Source organism: Ranitomeya imitator, chromosome 7 (assembly GCF_032444005.1).
Source record: "Ranitomeya imitator isolate aRanImi1 chromosome 7, aRanImi1.pri, whole genome shotgun sequence".
NCBI lineage: Eukaryota > Metazoa > Chordata > Amphibia > Anura > Dendrobatidae > Ranitomeya > Ranitomeya imitator.
Window position 1 is genome coordinate 204,998,563 of NC_091288.1, and position 12,093 is coordinate 205,010,655.

Genomic DNA, 12,093 nt, shown 5'->3' on the forward strand with positions numbered 1-12,093 from the left:
GGCACAGGATGGGGGCGCAGGATGGGAACACCACATGACAGAATGGGGCGCAGTATGAGAGCACCACATGAAAGGATGGGGGCGCAGGATGGGAGCAGCACATGACAGGATGGGGGTGCAGGATGAGAGCAGCACATGACAGGATGGGGGCACAAGATGAGAGCACCACATGACAGAATGGGGGTGCAGGATGGGAGGAGCACATGACAGGATGGGGGGCACAGGATGAGAGCACCACATGACAGGATGGGGGTGCAGGATGGGAGCAGCACATGACAGGATGGGGGTGAAGGATGGGAGCAGCACATAACAGAATGGGGGCGCAGGATGGGAGCAGCACATACCAGAATGAGGGCGCAGGATGGGAGCAGCACGACAGAATGGGGGTGCAGGATGGGAGCAGCACATACCAGAATGGGGGCGCAGGATGGGAGCAGCACATGACAGGATTGTGGCACAGAATGGGAGCACATGACAGGATGAGGGCACAGGAAGAGAGTAGCACATAAGATGAAAGTGCACAAAACAGGATGAGGGTGCAGGATGGGGTCTGCACATGACAGGAAGGGGGTGCAGGAAAGGAGCAGCATATAACAGGATGGGGGCGCAAGATGGTAGCAGCACATGACAAGATTAGGGCGCAGGATGGGAGCAGCACATGACAGGATGGGGCACAGGATGGGAGCAGCACATGACAGAATGGGGGTGCAAGATGGAAGCAGCACATGACAGGACGGGAGCAGCACATGACAGAATGGGGACGCAGGATGAGAGCACCACATGACAGGATGGGGGCGCAGGATGGGAGCAGCACATGACAGGATGGGGGCACAGGATGGGAGCAGCACATGACCGAATGGGGGTGCAGGATGGGAGCAGCACATACTAGAATGGGGGGCGCAGGATGGGAGCAGCACATGACAAAATGGGGGTGCAGGATGGGAGCAGCACATACCAGAATGGGGGTGCAAGATGGGAGCAGCACATGACAGAATGGGGGCACAGGATGGGAGTAGCACATGACAGAATGGGGGGGTGCAGCATGGGAGCAGTACATGACAGCATGGGGGTGCAGGATGGGAGCACCACATGACAGGATTGTGGCACAGAATGGGAGCACATGACAGGATGAGGGCACAGGAAGAGAGTAGCACATGACAAGATGAAGGTGCACAAAACAGGATGAGGGTGCAGGATGGGGGCTGTACATGACAGGAAGGGGGTGCAGGATGGGAGCAGCATATAACAGGATGGGGGCGCAAGATGGTAGCAGCACATGACAAGATTAGGGCGCAGGATGGAAGCAGCACATACAGGATTGAGACCATATACCAATATAAATGCTAGCCACCCGGGCGTAAAATGGGCTCAATAGGTAGTATATATATACTGTATATACTGTACAGTACAATGGAAGATTTACCCTTCTGCAGTTTATTGTAAAAGAATACAAACTGCATCTCTGACGTCACGTCAATAGCGCTACAGAGGATTAGCTGCTGGCCTCCTGATTGGCGGCAGAACTATTGACGGGACATCAGAACTGTAGATACTGGATCTGTGGAGTGTGAATAAAGTGCAGTTTTTTATTCACACAAACTGGGGGGTAGTGCCATGTGATGTTTTATCGAATAGCACTCGGCCCAGTGTTATTCTATGGGGCAGAGCAGTTCAGCGATTATTTTCTCATGCTGAATCAACATGAGAGAACAATGGCAGCATACTCTGCTCAATCGCACCCCCATACAAGTCCATGAGTCTGAGTGAAACATCACACTGCACTCGGATACCACCCCAGTGCAATCCGATATACACAGAGTCAAGCCATGGAGGAGACGGAGTAATTTCTCCATCTCCTCCATTACCTGTCTCGACGTATATTGGACTGCACTGGAATGACATCCGAGTGCTGTCCGATGTTTCACATGCATCCATAGACTTGTGTGGGTGTGAGTAAGACAAGTCTCTGTGCCAATCGCATGCAGCTATTCTTCTCTCATGCTGAATCAACATGAGAAAATAATCGCAGATCTGAGCTGCACCAAAGGATAACACTGGACCGAGTGCTATACGATGTTTTATCACATAGCACTCAGCCATGTTATACACTCATGTGACCCCGGTCTTTGAGCAATAAATAGGACTTGGCTGTAATACTGGAGTATATAGTCTTGTTACACTCACATCACATCTTGTGACCTAGAGGTGCACAAATATATTAGATTTAAACCATGCGACAAGTGGACCTGTGTACCTTCAAATGCCAGGGCTGAATTTTAGTCCCAGTCCTGCCCTGCCAAGCAGATTGGTGTTCCTGTGACTACAGTTGCACATATTGTTCAGAAATTTAAGATCCATGGGACAGGAGCCAACCTCCTTGGACGTGGCCGCCAGAGGAAAATTGATGACAAATCAGAGACAGATAATACGAATGGTAACAAAAGAGCCCAGAAAAACTTCTAAACAGATTAAAGGTGAACTTCAAGCTCAAGGAACATCAGTGTCAGATCGCACCATCCGTCCTCGTATGAGCCAAAATGGACTTCATGGGAGACGAACAAGGAGGACACCATTGTTGAAAAAAAGGTAGGCTGGAATTTGCCAAACTACATGTTGACAAGCCACAACCCTTCTGGGAGACGGTCCTATGGACAGATGAGACAAAAATGGAACTATATGGCAAGGCACATCAGCTCTATGTTCACAGATGGAAAAATGAAGCATATCAAGAAAAGAACACTGTCTCTACTGTTACATTCTGGGGCTGCTTTGCTGCATCTAGCACAGGGTGTCTATAATCTGTGCAGGGTACAATGAAATCTCAAGACTATCAAGGAATTCTAGAGAGAAATGTGCTGTCCAGTGTCAGAAAGCTTGGTCTCAGTCGCAGGTCATGGGTCTTGCAACAGGATAATGACCCAAAACACACAGCTAAAACACCCAAGAATGGCTAAGAGGAAAACAATGGACTATTCTGAAGTGGCCTTCTATGAGTCCTGCCCTAAATCCTATTGAGTATTGGAAAGAGCTGAAACATGGCGCCTGGAAAAGGCAACCTTTAAACACGAGACAACTGGGGCAGTTTGCTCTTGAGGAGTGGGTCAAAATGCCTGTCGAGATGTGCATAAGTCTCATTGAAAGTTACAGGAATCGTTTGATTGCAGTAATTGCCTCAAAAGGTTGTGCAACAAAATATTAAGTTAAGGGTACCATCATTTCTGTCCAGGCCTATTTCATGAGTTTTATTTATATTTTTAATTCTGTGAAAGCATGGTTGAAAAGCAATGTCTGACTTTCATTTTCATACATTTGTTATTTATTATTACTTTTGTCAGATTCAAGTTTTCTGTGACCATTGTGGGTTTTTCTGTCATTAAACGAAGGGTACCAACCATTTTGACCATGTGTATATATATGTATATATTTAAATATACTTGTGTAGTCAGGTCACAGTCCAAGATCAGAATTCTGGGCAGGTAGCGGATCAAGACAAAAGGGAAAGGCAAATGGATGCTCAAAGGCAAGGTCCCAGGTCAGGCAACAAAGATCAAATGCGGGAACACAACGTACAGAGCAAGTGCACACCACTTGAGCTAAGCTACAACTGGCACTATTTGGAGGCAGAGAGCCAGCTAAATAGCCAGGTAATGACTAAAATAACAGACACATGGAGGAAGCCCCGGCACGCCCCAGCCGTGACGGGAGGGTTGAAATTTTACTGAACACACTGACTGCTCAGCACGTCCCAGCCTCCAATTGGATGACTGAGCTGTCCATCACCATTCTGACAGCTCAGCACGCTCATCCTAGATTGGACGGCTGAACTGTTACTCACTGCTTCCAAACACACTAATAGGTGGAAACAACAAAAAAGAAAGACAGGGGGGGCGGCACCACTGCCAACATGAAGCTGCAGACCAGTGATAACCACAGGTATGGGTTCAAAGCCGGTATAATAGGATGCGATGTTCCAAGATCTCGGGTGCTATATCCCGAAAAAACAAATCCTACCACTTGTACAATAGAAAAAATAAAAGCACTCACCGATCTGAAAAATCCTTAGCTTTATTGAGTCTTCATTAAAAAGAGTCCATGGCCGGGAGAATGAGGAAAGGAGTTAGTGCGAGCAGGTCAGAACGACGGCGCCTGTGCGGCCGCCCTGCCTATGAATCCCAGCCCCGCACTGTGCATAATGCATAACACACTGCGGGGCTGGGATTCCCAAGGTGGGTGGCCACACAGGCGCAGTCTGCAAGCCTGGCTGTGACGTCAGACAGCCAGAGCTCACTGCACCTGCACCAGACAGTACTACACAGCGCAGGCGCCGGATTTCATGCGAAAACAGCGCGGAGGGGGCGGCGCCCGATGCCCCTGAAGATTTGAGTGTCGGCAGTGTGGCGTTTCAAGCAGGGGAGTGAAGACCTGCCTCCCTGGCTAAAGACAGGTATTTTGGAGAAGTTATAAAACCCTTTATTTTGGGAATAAATGCACCAAAAACTAAAAGAGCCACCTTGTTAGAATGCAGCATTACTGCTGCACAAGGTGGCTCTTTTAGTTTATAACGGCTGGAGGGGGTGACAGTGGCCCTTTAACAAAAAACTCCCACAAAGGCTTCCTCAGTGTTTAAAAATGTCCCTTAACATGTTTCAGTAGCCCCACAATCATGGGTAAGACTGCTGACTTGACAGATGCCCAGAAGGCAGTCATTGACACACCAGAAGCATAAAATAAAGGAGGCCCAGGAAGCCTTCAGAATTAAACTTGAAAAGAAACTGTCCCACAATAATACCAGAGAGGTTTGGGCAGGAATGAAATTACTGACTGGGCTTAAGCTGAGGCTTGAAAATGATCCAGGAACAATGGACAAGGCTAATGAGATGAATGAGTATTTCAACAGGTTCAGCAGTACATGTGTACATGTGCCAACTGATAGTGGAGGGGACCTGGGTGCAAATTCTGCAACATCGATATTGGAGGATGAGCAGACCAATTTTAGAGTATCCGAAAATGATGTGAGGAGGCAGTTTAAGTCACTTAACATTGGTAAAGCTGCAGGACCTGATGGACTCAGCTCACGTGTCCTTAAAGTTTGTGCAGACCAGCTGTGTACTGTCTTTACACGCCTATTTAATGGAAGTATACAAACACAGAGGGTACCGGTGTTATGGAAAACTTCCTGTCTGGTGCCGGTACCCAAGACTTCTTCTCCTGCAACCCTAAATGACTATCGTCCTGTAGCCTTAACATCTCATGCTATGAAGGCCTTGGAAAGATTAGTGCTTGCTCACTTAAGACCGAGGGTCAATGCTTTTATTGATCCCCTTCAGTTTGCTTACCGACATAGATTGGGGGTGGATGATGCTATTCTTTCTCTGTTACATAGGGTACATTCATTTCTGGAGAATGACGGAGCCACGGTGCGAGCGATGTTCTTCGATTTCTCGAGTGCATTTAACTCCCTGCAGCCACTTTTACTACACAAAAAGATGACTGATATGAAGGTGGAGGAGGGGATGAGAAATTGGATAACTGACTACCTATCAGATCGGCCACAGTTTGTACAGATGGGAGCAGTGGTGTCAAGCAGATTATTGAGCAGTGTAGGTGCCCCCCAGGGAACGGTGCTTGCGCCCTTTCTATTCACACTGTATACTTCAGACTTTCAGTATAAATCTGAACTTTGCCATCTTCAAAAATTTTCGGATGACTCTGTGGTTGTGGGATGCATTAGGGGAGATCAGGGGGATGAGGAATATAGAAGGGTGGTGTCGAATTTCGTGGATTGGTGCAATGGTAACTATCTGCAGCTAAATGTTAAGAAAACCAAGGAGTTGGTGGCCAACTATAGCAGGATAAAGTTGGAATGCTTACCGATCACTATTGCTGGTCAGGAGGTAGAGCAGGTGGAGAGTTACAAATATTTGGGGGTCCATTTGGATAGCAAACTGGACTGGAGATGCCACTCAGAGTTTGTCTACAAGAAGGGGATGAGCAGACTGTATTTCCTAAGGAAACTGAGGTCTTTTAATGTGTGTAGCAAAATGTTAGAAATGTTCTACCAATCTGTGGTGGCAAGTGCCATCTTTTTTGCAATCACGTGCTGGGGTAGTAGTGTGCGGGCCTCTGATGCTAATAAGCTGAATAAGATTATTAAGAAGGCAAGTTCTGCTGTGGGCTGCAATCTGGACTCTTTTGGGGAGGTAGTGGAGAGAAGAACTCTGAAAAAGTGTATGGCAATTATGAACAATAATGCACATCCATTATATGAGCTATTCATGAGACAGAAGAGCACCTTCAGCAACCGGCTAATACTTCTGAGGTGTAAGAAGGAAAAATATAGGAAATCGTTTGTGCCAACTGCCATGGGAATGTACAACAATAACATTAGGGTTAAACCACCAAGGTGAATGTCTACTTATTTCTCTACATTCAGTTCACTCGTTGTGTATGTCCTATTCTAATGTATAATGTTCTTCTGTCAACAAACTGTCATGTCAACTATGGAATTCCTTTATGATTTTTATTATTTAAGTTGTGCTGCTGTGATACCATAATTTCCCACGGGATCAATAAAGTGTATCGTATCGTATCGTATCGTATCGTATCGTACAAGGAGGGTAAGTTACAAAAGGTCATTGCTAAAGAAGTTGGCTGCTCACAAAATGCTGTGTCCAAGCATATTAATGGACAGTTGAGTGGAGGGAAAAAGTGTGTTAGAAAAAGGTGCACAAGCAACTGGGATAACCAAAGCCTTGAAATGATCGTTAAAAAAAGGCTATTCAAAAATTGAGGGAGATTCACAAGGAGTGGACTGCTGCTGGAATCATTGCTTCATGAACCACCACACACAGACGTATCCAGGACATGTGCTACAAGTGTCGCATTCCTTGTGTCAAGCCACTCATGACCAATAAACAATGCTAGAAGCGTCTTACTTGGGCCAAGGAGAAAAAGAACTGGACTGTTGCTCAGTGGTCCAATATGTTGTTTTCAGATTAGAGTAAATTTTGCATTCCACTTGGAAATCAATGTCCAAGAGTCTGGAGGAAGAGTGGAGAGGCCACAATCCAAGCTGCTTGAGGTCTAGTGTGAAGTTTCCACAATCAGTGATGGTTTCGGGAGCTATTTCATCTTCTCTTGTTGTGTTTTATCAAGACCAAAGTCAGCGCAGCCGTCTACCAGGAAATTTTAGAGCATTTCATGCTTCCCTCTGCCGACAAGCTTTTTGGAGATGAAAATTTCATTCTCCAGCAGGACTTGGCACCTGTCCACGCTGCCAAAAGTACCAATACCTGATTTAAAAACAACAGTATCGCTGTTCTTAATTGGCCAGCAAACTCGCCTGACCTTAACCCCATAGAGAATCTATTGGATATTGTCAAGAGGAAGATGAGACACCAGACCCATAAATGCAGACAAGCTGAAGGCTGCTATCCTTCCATAACCCCTCAGCAGTGTCACAGACTGATGGCCTCCATGCCACGCCGCATTGATGCAGTAATTGATGCAAAAGGAGCCCCAACCAAGTATTGGGTGCATTTACTGGACATACATTTCAGTAGGCCAACATTTCAGATAATAAAATCTTTTATTCTTTTATGTCTAACAAGAACTGATTTGTAAGAAAAACATTTCCTACATTCTGAACATGAAAATGGCTTTTCTTCTGTGTGAATTCTCTCATGTATAATAAGATTAGATTTCTTGGTAAAACATTTGCCACATTCTGAACATGAAAATGGCTTCTCTCCTGTGTGAATTCTCTGAAGTATAAGATTAGATTTCTAAGGCTACGTTCACATTGGCATTCCGCCAATGTGTGTCGCTGTTGCGCCGGCGACGCACCCCTATGTTTAACATAGGGGACGCGTGCGTTTTTTGGGTGGCGTTTTTTGACACGTGCGTCGTTCCCGACGCTAGCGTCGGACGCAAGAAAATGCAACAAGTTGCATTTTCTGTGCGTTCGATTTTCGTCAAAACGACGCACGCGTCGCAAAACGCGCGCGTTTTTGCGTGCGTTTGTGCGCGTTTTTTCGTGCGTCGCGCGTTGCGTCGCCGACGCAGGGCGGCGCAACGCTAGTGTGAACGTAGCCTTGGTAAAACATTTCCCACATTCTGAGCATGAAAATCGCTTCCCTTCTGTGTGAATTTTCTGATGTGCAAAAAGAATTGATTTATATGTAAAACATTTCCCACATTCTCAGCATGAAAATGGCTTCTCCCCTGTGTGATGTCTCTGATGTTTAACAAGAGTTGATTTATCTGCAAAACATTTTCCACATTCTGGACATGAAAATGGCTTCTCTCCAGTGTGAATTATCTCATGTATAATAAGCTTAGATTTCTTAGTAAAACATTTCTCACATTCTGAGCATGAAAATGGCTTCTCTGCTATGTGATTTCTCTTATGTATCACAAGAGTTGATTTATCTACAAAACATTTTCCACATTCTAAACATGAAAATCGCTTCTCTCCTGTGTGATGTCTCTTATGTCGTCTAACAAGAGATGATTTTAAAGTAAAAGATTTTCCACATTTTGAACAAGAAAATGGCTTCGGTCCTGTGTGACTAGACTGATGTACTACAAGAACTGATTTATATGTAAAACATTTCCCACATTCTGCACATGAAAATGGCTTCTCTCCTGTGTGAATTCTCTCATGTATAACAAAATAATCTTTCTTAATAAAACATTTTCCACATTCTGCGCAAGAAAATGGCTTCTCTCCGGTGTGAATTCTCTCATATATAGCAAGATAATCTTTCTTAGTAAAATATTTTCCACATTTTGATTATGAAAATGGCTTCTCTCGGATGTGAATTTTCTGATGGCTAACAAGATATGATTTTTTAATAAAACATTTCCCACATACTGAACATGAATATGGCTTCTCTCCTGTGTGAATTCTCTCATGTATAATAAGGTTAGATTTAGAAGTATAACATTTCCCACATTCTGAACATGAAAATGGCTTCTCTCGGGTGTGAATTCTCTTATGTGTAACAAGATTTGATTTCTGAACAAAACATTTTCCACATTCTGGACATGAAAATGGCTTCTCTCCTGTGTGAGTCATCTCATGTCTAACAAGCTCCGATTTTATAGTAAAAGATTTTCCACATTCTGAACAAGAAAATGGCTTCCGTCCTGTGTGAATTGACTGGTGAGCTACTAGAACTGATTTAGATGTAAAACATTTCCCACATTCTGCACATGGAAATGGTTTCACTCCTGTGTGAATTCTCTCATGTACAACAAGATAATCTTTCCTAGTAAAACATTTTCCACATTCTGCACAAGAAAATTCCTTCTCTCCGGTGTGAATTCTCTTATGTGTAACAAGAGTTGATTTCTGAACAAAACATTTTCCACATTCTGGACATGAAAATGCCTTCTCTCCGGTGTGAATTTTCTTATGTGTAACAAGAGTTGATTTCCGAACAAAACATTTTCCACATTTTGAACAAGAAAATGGCTTCTGTCCTGTGTGACTTGACTGATGTGCTACAAGAACTGAGTTATATGTAAAACATTTCCCACATTCTGCACATGAAAATGGCTTCACTCCTGTGTGAATTCTCTCATGTATAACAAGATAATCTTTCTTAGCAAAACATTTCCCACATTCTGAGCATGAAAATGGTTTCTCTCCGATGTGAATTCCCTGATGGCTAACAAGATATGCTTTTTTAATAAAACATTTCCCACATTCTGGACATGAATATGGCTTCTCTCCTGTGTGAATTCTCTCATGTACAGCAAGACTTGATTTCTGAGCAAAACATTTCCCACATTCTGAGCACCAAAATTGCTTCTCTCCTGCGTGAGTAATCTCATATCTAACAAGAGCAGATTTCATAATAAAAGATTTTACACATTTTGAACAAGAAAATGGCTTCTGTCCTGTGTGGCTTGACTGATGTGCTACAAGAACTGATTTATATGTAAAACATTTCCCACATTCGGCACATGAAAATGGCTTCTCTCCTGTGTGAATTCTCTCATGTATAATAAGATAAGATTTAGAAGTAAAACATTTCCTACATACTGAACATGAATATGGTTTCTCTCTTGTGTGAATTATCTTGTGTGTAACAAGATTGGATTTCTGAACAAAACATTTCCCACATTCTGAGCATGAAATTGTCTTCTTTCTTGTGGGCGCTCTTTTATTTTCCACACTTCTATGACTTTTATTTTGCTTAAAAGTCTGTGATGAATTAGGAGATAGTATTTTAAAAGGATCAGATGATAGTTCTTTGATTTGAAGGGCTGAGGGTATATCTGAGATGTTGCTATGCTCGTCGCATGTATCTTGTGTGATGCTACAATCATCAGTTTTAAAATCTAGAGATATCATATGTCCTGCAGAGCTGTTGGTCCAATCATCTGCCAAGAACAAAATAAAAGTAAAAATTACATTAATCTACATCTGAAACTTAAAAATGTACAAAAAAGTAAAAGTATAAAATTCCATACAAATTGTAAGGTATGTAGCAATGTTCTACATAAAGCCGAGACCCAGCAGTAAGTGCCAAGAGCGGTGCCTGTGCCGCCATTGGCATTCTAACCCCCTAAATGCTGCTATCGATACTGATCGCAGCATTTAGAACATAAAGCGATGTGGCCACATGTGTTTCCCACATGTCTACTTTACATCAGCACAATTAAGCCATTTTTTTTGTTAGGAAGTTAAAGGTTAAAAGTTGACCAGCAATTTCTCATTTTTTCAACACCATTTTTTGTAGGGACCACATAATATTCAAAGTGACTTTGAGGGGTCTATATGATCGAAAAAAAAACCAAAAGTGACACTATTCTAAAACCTGCACCCCTCAAGGTGCTCAAAACCACATTCAATAAGTTTATTAATCCTTCACATGCTTCACAGGAACTGAAGCAACGTGGAAGGAAAAAAAATAACATTTAACTTTTTAGTCACAAAAATGATCTTTTAGCCCCAATTTTTTTTATTTTCACAATTGTAACAGGATAAAATGGACGCCAAAAGTTGTTGTGCAATTTCTCCTGAGTACACAGATACTGCATATGTGGGAGAAAACCACTGTTTGGGTACATGCCAGGGCTCATAAGGGAAGGAGAAAACCAGGTAATATTTAGTGGGTAAATATTCAGAAAAAAATACATCAAAGAGAACAAAAAAAACCCTATAAAATTTAACTTAGCGAAGGCATGACGTTTTTGAATGCAGACTTTGTTGGAATGGTCTGAGGGCGTCATGTTGCATTTGCAGAGCCCCTGATGTGCCTAAACAGTGGAAATCCCCCACAATTGACCCCATTTTGGAAAGTTTTATGGTAATGATTATAACGCTTTTGGTTTTACTGGAGTCTGAATTTATAATTTGGTATTATGTGTAAGTTGTTTGGAGTACATCAGATTATAAAAGTGTGTTGTGTCAACAAGGTAAAAATAAATGTAATTAATTTGTGGATGTGTGGTACTCCTTCATGCAAAGCCAGGTTTCTCAGGGCAGATTTCACAATGGTAAATTGTGTCCTTTTGGGTTCCCTTCTTGGAGCATACTCTGCACTGTTTCTGTGATATTCTTTTCTTCGCTGTTTGGGGAATCTCCTGGAAAATATTGGACAATACGGGCACTATCAGTTTCAGAAGTATTGGAATATCACCTCCCTGAGTGCCAAACATTAGGGCCTTGATGACGTCCTCCTGAAACTGAAGGAAGGTCGCTGTATTGCCTGCAGATTGAAACAGCACAAAAACATTGCACAGTGCCATCTGTACAATGTGCATGGACATTTTTTTGTATCATACTTTAGCTTTTCTCATGACACTGTATGGTTTGAGGACCTGATCGGAGAGATCTACACTCCCCATGTACTTATTATAATCCAAGATACAATCTGGCTTTTGGACTTGTGTTGTGGTACCTCAGACAGTGACAAGGGAGTTGTTGTCACGGAGTATGGTGGTCAAGATAAGGACATCCCATTCGTCCTTATACTTGATCAACAGCATGTTGTTGTTACATTGGGCTCTGCTATCGCCCTTTCATCATTTGTCCAATTATCGGCTTAGGGAGGTCTCTCTGATTTTTCCACATGCAAT

The 12,093-nt window shown here is 43.2% G+C and overlaps 1 pseudogene; it reads right to left on the reverse strand.

The window, feature by feature from the left end:
• Window positions 1–7,558: 7,558 nt before the first annotated feature.
• The window catches only part of LOC138646178 (zinc finger protein 850-like), a 116,456-nt pseudogene continuing 111,921 nt past the window's right edge, over window positions 7,559–12,093 (reverse strand).